This window comes from Archocentrus centrarchus, unplaced genomic scaffold (assembly GCF_007364275.1).
Source record: "Archocentrus centrarchus isolate MPI-CPG fArcCen1 unplaced genomic scaffold, fArcCen1 scaffold_41_ctg1, whole genome shotgun sequence".
Taxonomy (NCBI): Eukaryota; Metazoa; Chordata; class Actinopteri; order Cichliformes; family Cichlidae; genus Archocentrus; species Archocentrus centrarchus.
In genome coordinates, this window is record NW_022060267.1 from 1,072,721 (window position 1) to 1,087,949 (window position 15,229).

Here is a 15,229-nt window from a genome sequence, read left to right on the forward strand (position 1 = left end):
GTTATTGCAAATTGGAGGAAAGCATGGATGGTTCACTTTCAATATTGTGTCTAATAAGAGAGCTTAGCTTCAAAACTTTGCACAACATTTACCCTTGTAACAAAAAGCTATCATTGTTCAGGGATCTGGATGAAAACTGGACCTTCTGTCAAGTTAAGTCAGAAACTATAATACATTTATTTTGTAACTGCTCTCTTGCTTCTCGGTTTTGGAGGGACATGGAGGAATTTGTTAAAGATAAAACTAAACACACTATCCAAATCACTCCTAAGGGTGTTATAGTTTGAATGTAGAGATAAAATTTTGAGCTTCATTATTAATTTAATGTTCATCTGAGGGAAATTTCATATACATAAGGCAGGTCCTCCAGATCCCTCCCAAACTTTTATGTTTTCTTAGTAGACTTCCATTCATATGTAAACACTTTAAAGTTAACCACTAATAAGAAAGCAGAGCTCACATTGCTGCATCTTAAAAATTTATCCTTGATTAATGCTGACTGATAATAATCATAAAATGCCTTTGCTGTATTTTTTTTTTTACTTGCCATGTTTTGTATTTTGTTGTTTTTATGTTCGTGCTGATGTTTGTTTCTACCTCATTTTATTTGCGTTTGTAACCAAAGCATAAATAAAGTTTCTGGGGAAAAAAAAAGAAGGATGCGGGCCCTGAATTTGGACACAGCAAATAAAAGAGTGATGCTACCCTGAGCCTACACTGTTATAGAAGGAAGCAGCAGCAGCTGTAAAAGTCAAAGAAGAGACTCACACTGCTGAGCTGGGACTCTTCTTCTTCCTCTACAGTCACACACTCAGAGACAGGACAACAACAACAATGTTGTGTTACACTCACCCCGCCTCAGCTCCTCTTTCCTCCTCCTGCTCTCTGAAGGAAAGTGGAGGCTCAGCTAACGGCCTGCTGCAACCTTTCTGTCACAGACTCGCTGTGGGCTCTCTGCGGTCTAAAGGGGGTCCCCCTCGGTGCCGGACCTGCGGAGAGCTGCGTGGACACACAACACGGGGACGGCTTTCCGGGAAAACTCCACAAAACTCTACAAACTCCACAAAACTCTACAAACTCTACAAACTCTACGGAGAAAGGCGCTAAGTTTCCAACACCGACTAACAGACTCACTTTCACTTTCACTGCTCCTCCCTCCGTTTACAGGAAACCAGCTGACAGGAATGAGGAAGCTGGGACTTGTAGTTTTCTTCCTCCTTGTAGAGGCTTGAATCCATCCAGGACGCGCAGTGCATGCTGGGACAGCTGCGGCTCGGTCCACAAACAGCGTCTCTGTGAACATGGATCCACTCTGTGAGCTGGAAACAGCTTCTTTCTAACCGGGAGGAGGCGCTAGCATGGCTGATAAAGCATCTGTAGCTGCTGATGCTGTGAAAAACACCTGTACAGGTAACACTGTGCTCTGTGATGCTGATGTGGAAGGTGACTGATCTGTCAGTCAGTGAATATAACGAGCTCACTGTGAGCATCTCTGATATCTGTGGCTGTAACACTGAATCAGAGCATGAAGACTTCCTGTTCTCAGACTTCAGCCCATCAGTCTGTGACTCTGATCATTGTTCAGGTCTTCATTGTTTCCAGGAGGAGAAGCACCTCTGAGCTTCTGCTGAGGAGGAGCTCCAGGAGAGCCTCGCTCTCTGAAAGACCTCCATGAACAGCTGCAGCAGCTCTGCACTTTTACAGCCACTTCTGTTCATCCCAAAGCTGTGAAGAGAGCACAGCTTCTTCCTCAGAGTCAGCTCAGCTTCATCACATTAATACTACAGACCAGGGACGCCCAAAGGGTGGCCCGCGGCCCCTGCTGGGCCTTGGAGGTGGTGCAGGTGGGCCACAAGAACTGGGTTTAAAGAGGACTCGTAACTTTATGAGATCAGAAACACTAAAATGTGACAAATGATGCTCATTAAACATGAGGAATGAGCACAGGTGAGTCCAGGTAAACGGTCCCTCTGACTATCCAACAACTCAAATCTTTAGAGTCTCAAAGATTTAAATTCAAACATCGAGTCAGCTGATTATCATTAATGTTGCTAACTCACAGTCAGCCCTCAGGTGGCTGCAGGTATGTAAACATTCACTGCTCCTATTATTGTGGATGATCTTCAGATGTTTCTAGCAGACACTTCCTGTTAACACATCATGTTTGTTACTGTAATGCAGCAGATGTGATGGTACTTTTATCATATGTCACCCCTCAGATGCTGTGGGTGTGATGGTGTTGTTGTTACTGTGTACTGCTCAGAGTGCGTGTCACACCTGCTGAAGGAGCACACAGGTGGTTTGAGTACTTTGGCACAGACGGGCAGGTGTTAGTATGACCTCTCTGTGAACTATGACATCATCAGTCTTTCTCAGTGATGGTTCAGCAGTGCAGCTTTCACTCTTAAACAGATGCTTGGTGGCTGAACAGCCCTCCATGGATGGAGGAGGATTTGGAACACCTGTACCTGTAGCCATGGAGCCAAAGTCAGCATTAAGAAGTTTCAGTAATGCTCTGATGCAGTGATGCAGACCTTCAGCTGATGCTGAACTAAATTAGAACCAGGTGTGTTTCACTGCAAATATGTGACCCAGCAAAATGAGTCTGAGGTCTGATTCTGAGGCCAATAACATGAATCAACATGTTTTAAGCGCTGTTATTGGCTACCAGTGATGTCATCACTGGTAGGTCACATATTTCACTTCATCCACATAAAATGTGCTCAGTGCTGCTGTTTCTGTCTGTGCAGCTCATGTTGTGCTTTGCTGTCCTCTCAGTCCCACAGGTGGAGGAGGATTCAGGGGCGGAGTCTGTCCAGCTGCCCTGCAGAACCACACTTCACCTGCCTGAAGGTGCTAAAGTGGAGTGGACGACAGTTCAGACAGGAAGGTCCACGTGTATCAGAGCAGCTCTGAGCAGCCTCACAAACAGGACCAGGACTACAGAGACCGAACAAAGATCAGTGAAGACCTGCTGAGACCTGGAGACCTCAGTCTGACCCTGAGACACCCCACAGAGAGGGACAACCACACCTACACCTGCACCGTCTACAGCAGGATGAAGCAATCCTGATGAAGAAACAAGTGGAGCTGAGAGTCAGAGGTCAGTGTTGGAGCTCCAGGTCAGAGGTCAGAGCATACTTAGTTTTCATCTGTATATAATAACCAGCTGTGACCTTTTTGACCCTGATTGCTGTTCAGTGGAGGCCCTCAGTGAGTTAGAATGGTGAATTATATAGCACTCTTCTACTCTAGCTGAGCTGCTTCTGCTTTATACAACAATCACTCACACATTCACACTTTGACAGAGAGCAGCTGGGGTTCAGGATCTTAGCCAAGGATACTTTGGCATGCAGCCAGGAATCAAACCACCAACCCTCCGATCAGTAGGTGACCTGCTCTACCTCCAGAGCTACAGCCACCCCTCAGTAAAAGGTGGAGTTTATGAACAGCAGGTTGTCTAATACAGCAGCTTCACATAGAAACTGGGGAGAAGAGGAAGAGCTCTGCTCATGTTTCAGAAATGCAGCAATTAAAAATGAGTCTGTGAAGCAGCTAAAATAATGTGTGATGATACTAAACAATATCAGGTTCCTGCTGATTTCTACAATAATCAAACTGCCCCTCTCCACTCTGTCCCAGTGTGAATCAGTTCAATGGACCTGATGGTGTTACAAGAGGATCAACAGGTATTCCCTCCACTGTATTTTCACACTCCTCTAATGTGAGTGCACTGAAGCAGGGAGGCTAACAGAGAGCGTCCTCATCAACATGACTGCAGGTTTAGGTTTAGATGAACCAGCTAACACAAAGAGAGTCTGGATCTTTGACCTTGCTTCAGAGGAAAGCCCTCAGCATCAGACTGGAAGCAGTCAGACATGTTTTCACTGCAGCCAGTCAAAGAAAATGAGCTGCTGCTGTCTGTGAGCTCACAGGGAGCTTTACTGTCCTCTCAGTCCCCCAGCTGAAGGTGGAGCATTTACTCTGTCCAGCTGCCCCTCAAAGCTGCACTCCACCGCCGCGGGGCGGAGCCATGAACGAGTGAAGACGTGCCTCGAGATAGCTCGTCAAACATTATCTTCAAAATCTGTAAAAATGCTCAAAAGAGTCTATCAAACTCACTTTCTTGCACATTGACACCTGTGATGATGTCTTTGGAGCATTTTCAATGATGGTTAAGCCTGAAAAACTGAGGTAGGCTCTATCAAGTCTGAGCTATGTGCCACACTGGACACGCATATCGGAGATTTCTACCACCATAAGAGGCGAGATCTTATCCTTAAACCAGAGTATCCAGGCTTCAATCTCTGATAGAAAAACTGATCTGACCGGACATGATAATATCCCGACGAAGTTACAGAATTGCTCCTCAAGCCATTCCGACACCATCGTTGCTCTTGAAGCTACGGTGGAACGTTTGTCTTCTGACTTAAAAAAGCTGGATGAAAAATGTGAAGACCTCAAGGCTCGCTCCAGGAGAAACATCAGAATATCGGGCATTCCAGAAGGCACAGAGGGACCCAGGATGTCCGAGTTTATCTCACAGTTCCTGGTCGAAGTGCTGTCCCTTCAAGACAAGCCACTTATTGATGGAGCACATAGACTGAATCGCCAGCACCCAAAACAAGGTGATCCTCCGAGACCCATTATCTTGAGACTCCATTACTTCCATGTCCGTGAGGAAATATTGCAGAAGGCCACACAAAACAGAGACTTGATGTATAAAGGGTTTAAAATAAACATCTTTCTGGACTTCCCTTCCTCCATTGCTAAACGCAGAGCCACATTTGCAGCGGTGAGGGAATTACTGCGTGGTAAGATATGGCCTGGTATACCTGCAAAACTGCTGGTGACTCATGCTGATGTGAGAAAAGCTTTCACCGATCCCAAAGAGGCTCTTAACTACGTGGAAAAGCATCTCGCTCATCTACAATAACCTGTGTTAACAAGGGTATGTTATAAATATGCAAAGAAGAAGAAGAAACAGCCTTTATTGTCCCACAGAGGGGAAATTTGGGTGTAACAGCAGCCGCAGTTATTATAAATATAAATATATAATAATTTACATTACTAAGAAAAAGTATATATATATATATATATATATATTATATAATAATATAATAATTAGGAAATTATTATATATATATATTAAAATAAGAGTCTGAATATACTGAATGAAACATGAATATATGGAATGAAAGTCTGAATATATGGAATGAAAGTCTGAATATATTGAATGAAAACTGACATCACGGAAGCTCCTGCGCCATCTAGTATTTTCGTTTTCTGACTGATTCTTTACAAAGCCAGTCTGCAGTGAGGTAGACTTCACCAAAGTGCTTCCTCCTGTGGAAGAGAACAAACATGTAAACAGACTGAATGAACAAACTTCATCCTTCAGCAGGATTTCTAAATACATACACATATATGCTGATGTATCACAGCAACGCTCTCACCCGCTCAATGCGGCGTCGTATCCGCCGGCTGCATCACGAAGGACACGATCAGACTCAATTCCGCTATTAAGGTCACGTGACTTACGGTACGTACCAACAGTTTGGTACTCTTGGGGGTCCAGGCAAAGCCAAAGAGTCTGAACGGATGCAGTACGAAGGCTGTATGTACACAAAACACGGCGATAGCGGAGGATTTCAGGTTAACAAAAAACTCTCAAAAAGTCGCCGACATCACCGAGAAACCTCACTAAATTTGTCACTAGTTGCTTTTAGGAAAAAACTCCGTAGGGGGGTCTGAAAAGCCGCTAGCTCTAGCGACAAAGCTGCCACGTTGGCAACACTGATAAAATGCCATTCTTCTTCTTCTTTTTCTTCGAGTTTAATGGCAGTTGGTAATCTATGGTGCGTTACCGCCACCACCTGTAAGGAGTGTGAACTACATGCCATGCTTGCAGTTTAGCAGAGGTGGCAAAAGTACTGACATTCTGTACTTAAGTAGAAGTACAAGTACTTATGTTAAAAAATACTTTAGTAAAAGTCGAAGTACTGGTTCAACTTCTCTACTTAAGTAAAAGTAAAAAAGTACAGGCTCTGAAATGTACTCAAAGTAAGAAAGTAAAAGTAGTTCTTTGGAGGATGTTTCTACAAGCTATTTTTGTGTAAAACTAACCGAACCTCATTATATATTATTGTAATAATATAAAATAATATTACATGAGAATACAAACGTTATTCCAATCTAAATTTTAATCCTAATGAATGCACTCAGCTTGAATCTGTTATGTAGGACACAAACTGTGAAAGGGAATTTAAACCCAGCTCTGTTCTCTGTGTCCTCCATAGTAGAGGGTGACTGTGCCTCCACCTAAACACCAACATGAGGATACTCAGGGGTTACAGTGGGATTCAGAAGGTGGAGGAACCCTAAGATCAGCTGTAGTGGCTCTGCATGGGGAGAAGAATCACAGCTTTCTATTGTGAGCTGCAGTAAATGATGTTGGTGTGCAGGCTGTGATCAGCTGACCTGCTGCTGCTGCTCTGAGGTTTACTGCTCTGTGTGGATGAACTGAAGTCACAAAGATGTAACCCAGTATTTCACACCTATCTGAGCTGATCTCCATCCCCTACACTGACAGCATACAGGCTGTAGAAATGTTGGATTCAGTGAATGAATCTCAGCATCAGCAGCTTTGATTCAAACTCATCTCTGCTGCACTGATGTAACCTGTAACTCTGACCATCAACACAAACACTGTGCTCCAGTCCAACACAGAGCTTTACTGTAAATACAGTACAACAAGCTGACCTAAACTGCAGTATTTTCATAGAATCTTTGAATTACACAACGTCAGCATACTTCAGTTTATTTTCCAGTCCTTACCTTTAATTCTAACCTCTCTTCTTCCTCTCCTGTCCTCTTTCTCCATCTCTGAGTGAACTTCTCTCTCTTTGCTTCTTTTAGCTAGTAGACACACTGTGTGACAAACTGCACACACTTTGTGTGTTTGCTGATATTTGTTGAGCATTTAGAAATGTTGCATTTACCTGCCACACGTTACTCCCTTCATGCTCGCTCCTCTTCAGTAGCGCTAGCTAAGCTGTTTATGTGCCGCAGCGCAACTTACGGACTCGGTCCGGCCCGCTGTAACCCCTGATTATAGCGCTATAAATGATACATTAAGTATATGGGTTTGCGTATTTAATCCCTTTGTACGAGATAAGCCCCGATGATGGAGGATACGCCAGTACGATTGTCTCTTATGTGTTATTATTCCTCCGTTTAGGCTCAGATCGTTTGATGTTTGACGGCGCACTGACCGGAAATAAAAACTTCTCTCTGACGTGTTAAAAAGTAACGAGTCTGTTTGAAAATGTAAGAAGTAGAAAGTACAGATACTTGCGTAAAAATGTAGGGAGTAAAAGTAAAAAGTAGTCAGAAAAATAAATACTTAAGTAAAGTACAGATACCTGAAAAATCTACTTAAGTACAGTAACGAAGTATTTGTACTTCGTTACTTCCCACCTCTGCAGTTTAGTCACAGCTTCTTTTAAAATTTTTATTTAATAGAAGTAAATGGACAGTGGGCCGGTCCAAAATGACGGATGGGCCGGTTCTGGCCCTTGGGCCGCCAGTTGAATACCCCTGGTTTAGGGAGACGGGGTCAGCCTTCCATGGTGGATGGCAGCGTCCAAGAGAGGTGAAGAAGAGAGTGGAGCGGGTGATCTGTGACAGAAGGAGAGCTGCTATGATGGATGGTTTGGAGACGGAGACACTGACAGAAAGACTGCAGGCAGAGGTCAAGAGGTTAAGATCTTCATTGCGAGTGACAAGGATGGACAGGAAAAGAACTGAGTCCATCAGAGGGACAGGTCAGGTTTGGAAACCAAACTTAGAGATTCATATGTTCAATGAAAGCCGTTTAACAGCGTTATCACTGAAAAGAACTGATGTACAAACAAAGTGAGCATTTCCGAGGAACACAAACACTGACTGTGAGCTCGCTTCTCATGTCAACACCAACACACACATTTACACTTGGTTTGGGTTCAAAAATACACTTCCTGCTAATGTTTCACAATAAAAGCCCACCAAATAATCTAGGGGTTTTACTTTGAAACACTCATCTTCAGCACTGACTTCACTGAGCACAGTGACATCATCAGGGCATCATTTACTGCAGCCTCAGCAGCTCTGGATCTTTGCTCTAAAACACACATCTGTAACAGCTGAATCACACAGATGTGAAGGCTGATAGGCCACCAGTCACTAACGGAGCCAAGAGCAGAACCAACGAGGACACGAGAGAAGAGCTACTTACAGGTTTCACTTGGAGGTAAACAGACTGGGAGTCACTCAGTAACTCTGTCACTCTGATCAGCGGCTCACGGCTGCTTAAAGCCTGCGTCTGTACTTCAGCACAGACACAGAGCATCATTCAGTCCTGCCAGCTGCCTCTGCAGCTGCTCAGCTGCAGTGTTAAAAAAATGTGCTCACAAACAGGCAAAGAGTGAGTGGATTACAAAGACATCAGAGGCTGTGCGACACTCCCAGTGTGTCATTAGAACACAGACTCACACTGAAGCTTCCTCCAGATTTGAGCTCAAATGCAGGAAAATGTTTCAGTAACACAGCGTATCATTGAATCTGAGCACTGAAGCTCTGAGTTCAAAGCAAGGACGTAGGAGTGAGTTTACTATTGGGGGGGGGGTGCATATTGGAAACCTGACAGATCTGTAAATACTGAGCAAAGCATAAAGAAATGCTATTCGATTTTTTACTTTCTTCTTTTTCAAATGTTTCTTGGAAGAATAGTGTTGTGTCAACAAAATCAACAAAAATAATAATGAGCAGAAATAAATAAATAAAAGTTATACCTCTCACGTGTGCCTTACTGACAACACAGTGTGCTGTTGCACTTTACAGCCCTGCATTTAATAATTGGGTTAATTGGGTCGTTTTACATTTTTGTGATTTCTTATTTAATGCTGTGTGCGCGTCATATTTATTTTATTGTGCTATCTTGTTTTCATGTCCATCACTTTGGTCAACCTTGTTGTTTTAAATGTGCTTTATAAATAAATTTGGATTGGGAAATTTAGAGACGGAGCCGGTGAGCTCAGATGGAGTGGATGAAATGTTTTTCTAGCGTCCAAAAGAAGCTTTTCTCCCTGTAACCTCCATTAAACCTTTACTGGGAAACAGCTGGAGGTCCTTCATCAACCACCTGATCAGGAAGTGAAGAAAAGAGAACTTTGTAGCTGCTCCATCCACCCTGTTTGTTTCACACAGGGAAAAACTGCAGTACGGTAGTTAAAATATGCAGATGAACTGTTAATACGAAAAAAGTATTTCTTATCCAGTTACTCGGGTAATCGATGGAATAATCGATAGAATACTCGATTACTAAAATAATCAATAGTTGCAGCCCTAATGAAATTTGCAACATACCATAAGCCAATGCATCACCTTCTCACACAGGAGCAACAGGATTCAGGTGACAGAGTGATTGTTTTAAGTAAGTAAGTAAAGTTTATTTATATAGCGCTTTACACAGACAAAAAGTCACAAAGTGCTGTACAATAATTAAAACACAATAAAAAAAAAAAACAGATAAAACACCATGCTAAAACATAACATTACCATATTAAAAGAAAAAGAATAAAAAAAAAAGTCAACAGAAAGTCTGGTTAAACAGAAAAGTTTTCAACTGTTTTTTAAAAGATGCCACAGAGTCAGCTAAACGGAGCTGGAGTGTAAACAGTTCCACAGCTTTGGCACCACTGCCTGAAAAGCTCTGCCCCCCCGGTCCTTAGTCTTGTATGTGGGACAACTAAAAGATTTCGATTTTGTTGTGAGAGACTGTTGACTTATGTAAAATTGATCCAGGCATTTAAGAACAATTTTTAAAATAATACAAAAAAGTATCGTGCCATCCCTCGTACACACTAACATGTAAGATAGGAACTGATTTTTAATCTGACTGCTGGAGAAAAGCTCATCACTAACATGAACTCTAACAGCTAAAACACTTTAAATCCAGGAAGAAGGTTTCCTCAAACATTTCAATCTTATGGATCTTTTGTCTTAGATGTGTTAAATTCAGGGTTGTCAAACATAAGGCCTGAGGCCCACCAAAATATTCACTTAGTCCAATCCAGCCCACTGGATGGCAAACTTATAATACTGCTGCAATCTCACCTGAACACAACTTTATAATACAAATACTAAAACTAAATACAAATAACTGCATGCTACTAATTTCTAGAAAAAATGTAACTATGGTAACATTTTCTTTCACAGCTCCCTCATCAGATCTTTACAGGAGATTCCATCGGAATTCTGTGGAGCCGGATCTCAAGGTTTGTAAGTTTGACAGAAGAGGATCTTTGTGTGTCTGCAGATTCATTGTGATCCAATGATGGGAATGATTTCAGGCCTGCATGATCACGCTGATGTTTGCACAGAGCAGATAATGAAGAGAATGATTTTGCACATTGGTAACAGTGAAACAGTTTCTTTGCAGCGTGGGATCGTTTGTGTTGGGAGTATGAAGTGAGATTCCTGAAGCTCTTGTCACACTGGTCACAGCTGTAGTTCCCTTCAGTGTGTTCAGTGTGTGTACTTTCATGAAGGTTACGAGTATCTGATCGTGAGAAGCTTTTGTCACAGTGTCTGCACTTGTATGGTTTCTCTCCTGTGTGGACTCGTTTATGCACTTTAAGGTGACCTGCAGTGGTGAAGGATGACCCACACTGGTCACAGAGGTGCTTTTTAACCCCACTGTGGATGAGTTCATGGCGTTTTAATTCACCTGTTGTGAGGAAGCTCCTCCCACATTCTTTGCAGTACTTCAGTTTGTGTCCAGTGTGTCTACGCTGATGTGTTTTTAGGCTTCTTTGCTGACTGAAAGTTTTCCCACAAAGGTCACAGAGAAACGCTTTCCCACCACCACAGTGATGACAGGGCTGAGAACTGGATCCATCTGTGTGGCTCTGCTTCTACACAAAGACACAAAGACAGTGTAAGTCCAGGAATCCTTCAACATTTTTATCCTGGACGTCGCCTGGAATAAAGAGCATCTCTGCCAACGTCCAATTACATTTTACTGTTTACATTACAACACTCAGCTTACTGGATACAAGAACTACAATACTACCACCAGAATACTACAATAATACTCATTTAATACTATGATAACTTTAATGTCATACTAAAATACTACCACTGTAACACTGCAATAATACTCATTTAATACTAGAATAACCTTAATGAAGTACTACCACTACAACTGTAACACTGCAATAATACCACCGTAATACTGCAATAATACTCATTTAATACTACAATAATCTTAATGTCAAACTAAAGTACAACCACTGTAATAGTGCAATATCACTGTTCTCCTAAACTGCTGACAACGTAGTGCTACAACAATAATGTCACACTATAATAACACTAATGTAATACTGCAATAATATTGTACTATTGCATTACCACAACTGTAAATGTACACAAACATCAGTGTAATACTATAATGCTTTTATAGGAGAATATCACAGTCATACTACAATACTTCTAATGACATATTATATACCACCACCATACTATACAGAGTACATTCATAGACCACAACAAACTGTGGGACTCACTATAATTGAGCAGTAGGGCTGCAACGATTCATCGACGTAATCGATGACATCGACTACAATAATTTGTCGACGTAGAATTTTATCGTCGAAGCGTCGTACTTTTAAACCCATCCATCTATTTTGTTCCGCTTAAGCGTGAAAATGAAAGAAAATGGAGACAGACTGTCAAAGGTGTGGGAGCATTTGACAGAAACTAAAATAAAGCTGAATGCAGAGCAGAGCTTTCCTTCCAGCAGCATCACTGCAGTGCTGAGCGTTTAAAATGCCAGCACTCTGGAGCTGTGACGTCAACTCTGGATGGGTACTTTAGTGCGTCGTAGATACCTGTTAATGTTTGTACAGTAATGTTTGTTAGTTTACCTGTTGGAAACAAGCTCTAATGGATAATGTTTGCTAAGCACCACCATTTCAGTTATATTAGCTAATGAGTGAAGGACAATAAGAGCAGCTACGCTGGCTACTATTATTTTTTTTTCCCTCATATTGATATCAGCGTTCATTCTGAATAGTAAACCTCTGTATGAACTGAATCGTCTGTAAACTTTTCATCTGTTGTGGATGGAAAAAAACTTTTGATTTAATTTGTAGCCTTATTTGAACTTTTGGACAGAGGCCATTTTTATTTATTTGCAGATTATATTTTATATTTTAATTTAAAAATAAAAATATGCATTTTTTTATTTGATATTTATTGTGATGGTCACATTAATGTTTAAAATACATTTGATTAGTTTCAAACTCGTATTTTTATGGGTCATTATTTTAATTGTGAGAAGAGAACACGGTGATGTTAACAGGTCGGCAGACTTGAACAGGTGAGTTAAGATTGAAATAATTGTTGACTAATCGATAACAAAAATGACAGATTATTTGACTACCAAAATAATCTTTAGTTGCAGCCCTAGTGAGCAGTGAGTGATTTTGGACACAGCTGTGTCTGTTCATTTTTCATACGGCTCATTTCATACAGACTTTCTCCTGCAGCCTTCAAACACGTCCCACTTTGACTCTGTGAGCTGGAGAACGGTGGAACAAAGAGAGGACATGAGAGGAAGATGAGACTCTCTCTAAGGTAAAGACTGCTCAGCAAGTGTCCTTTGATAAACTACTAATTTAAAGCTTACAGGTAACGTTATCATTCATTTTAGAGTTTTAGTCAGATATTGGATCTGTACATGATGTTTCATCTTCTAGAAAGTTTTCTGAAAGCAAAAGAAATGATAATTCATGTGATTCAAAGTTTATAGTGGACAGTAAGTGCAGCTAAACTGGGTAGTTTGCAGTGTTGTGGTTCAGTTTACAGTGATTGTTGGAGGTTTTGTATGTCAAAAAACAGATACCTAAAAGCATAATAACAGACATCCACATCTTGCAAAGCAAATAAAAAGAACTGATTCATGAGCAGTAATGGAGTGTAGATATGGTGTTATTTCTCTGAATGTTTTTCTGATATCATGTCAATCTTAAGTAATTCTTTGTGATTTTTTAAGTTTGATTTATAATAGTAATCATTATATTTTACAGGAAAAAAACAATTCTCTTATCTACATATACTATACTTATGATATACTTATGATATACTTGAATCTGTTTTTCTATGAAGTATCTACGTGCATAACCCATTGTTTTAAAGGATGCAAAACTGTTAAGAAGTAGGAAAGGGACAGAGATGAGGGGGAGACATAAGTGTGCAGCTGCTACTGCACCTTCTGTGTGTGTGTGTGTGAAGCCAAAGTGCACAGGAAGTCAGAGGTAGCAAGAGGCAGAAAGTTGCTGAGTAGGAAAAAGAGAGGAGACTCATACTGTGCCGATGTATTGCTTTATTCTTTTGTTTTATTGTTTTTATTTTTCTCTTCATTTTTATCATTGTAATCATTATTTGATCTATATGTGATGTGAAAAAAATATATAATTCTTTTATCTACATCTTATATACAAATATCCCATGTAAACCTTTGTGTATGTGCTGACGTAAAAGAGGAAGACGCCTCCCTATAAAGAGAGTCTTTGCAGAGCTGAAGAAGAAGAAGAAGAAGAAGAAGAAGAAGAAGAAGAAGAAGAAGAAGAAGAAGAGGTGGCTTTTGGAGGCTTTGTTGAGTCAGTAAGAAAGTAGGGTATTAGTTAGAGCAGAAGTTCCTGTTTTCATTTTTTGGAACATTGTACCAGCGACTGTCAAGCCTTCTTCATAGTAAGTGCGTTTTATTGTAAGCTTGTTACCTATTTCTTGAATAAATAGGAGAGGAATTAACTCTCTAAAAGGCTTTTTTTGTTGTGTTGAGTTATTCCTGCTGGTTTCTTGTGGTCCTGTGATACTTGAGGGTGAGAGCTTGAAAGGGGTAACTTCAGCCCCAGCTCTAGAGAGGAGAAGAGCTGCTCTCTCTGCTCCACTTTGGGAATAAAGGGGAGAGAGGCTCTGCCCAGGGCTTAAATATTCTATTCAGTGAGCAGAATCACAGTTCCTGGTGAGCGGGTCGCCGCACTCAGCTCACTCAGGAAGAAACATCAGGGGGCTTAATGGTCTGAGAACCCGATAGGGCCCAGGGTCTTGACCAGAAGGTCAGGTGAGCAAGTCGGGGCGCCCCCTGGTAGCAGTTTGCTGTACCCTTGCATTAATTTTTTTGTAATCAGCTCCAAATTTAAGATCAAAAATTACCCTGCGGTCTACAGTGATGAACTCTGTTGGACTGCTGCAGGGCAGACTGTGGGATCCTCGGTCACTGCTAGGTTAGGTCCTGGTAGCAGCAGAGACATTATGAGAGAGAGACATGGAGCTCAACTCTGAACTGAAACCTCTGACTAAATATTAGATAGAAAGATGGAGGAAGTATAACTACCAGGGGAGAAGCTGTTAAAATCTGATTTGTGTACAAGAAAACTTTTAGCTGATTTTATCAGATCTGACTGAATATTCTGTGCATGAAGTTTTTATGTCCCGTTGATCTTTGAAATGAAAGTTAATTTAGATAATGCTTCAAAATAACTAAGTGCTCCAGTGTGTTTCAATATGGCTGCAAAGTAACAGGACTCACTTCTAGAAGGAGTCATCAGTTTGAATTTAAGCTGATTGTGTTCTTTAGGGACACTTGCAGCCAGAACTCCAGCAGCCATAATGGCAAATGTAACATGGACCTATATATGGTAGGAAGAGGTTACACCACCCAGGAAGCTCCGCCCACACACAGCAACAGGAAACCAGGTGAGTCAAGACAAACAATGTAAATGGTTTTAAAGGCCCACTTCCAGCTCTGCTGTGGAAACATTAACGTAAACGAGCCAAATATACGACAAAAAGCGGCATCACAAGCAAACAGCAGAGCAGGCAGCCTGTTAAGGACCGACTCCCTGTGACAAATATTTAAACTGTTTGTAGTTTGGCTCTGTTTACTCTGTGCTAACAAAGCTTACAGGAATTTGGGCTTCAAAGCAAAGAATTAAACAGAAATGTTTTGATAATTTGTTCTATGGTTGGATTTTATAATTTATTTTTATGACAATAAAATTATTTTTATTCTATGTACACCTGACTGAAGAAGGAGCCACTGTAAACCAACATAAAGACCCATATATGCAGAAATAATAATACCATGATATACCAGGAAACTGGTGTATCATAAATAATACAG

At 41.2% G+C, this 15,229-nt stretch overlaps 2 protein-coding genes across 2 annotated transcripts in view; one reads left to right on the top strand and one right to left on the bottom strand.

Annotated features, from left to right (window-relative positions):
* The window catches only part of LOC115776947 (NLR family CARD domain-containing protein 3-like), a 39,306-nt gene extending 38,176 nt beyond the window's left edge, over positions 1-1,130 (bottom strand). The window contains exon 1 of the mRNA XM_030724745.1: positions 853-1,130. The gene's annotated coding sequence lies outside the window, so the exon portion shown is untranslated. The remainder of the gene's footprint in view (positions 1-852) is intronic.
* LOC115776948 (NLR family CARD domain-containing protein 3-like) overlaps positions 1-15,229 on the top strand; it is a 507,515-nt gene that overhangs the window by 328,555 nt on the left and 163,731 nt on the right. The window lies entirely within an intron of this gene.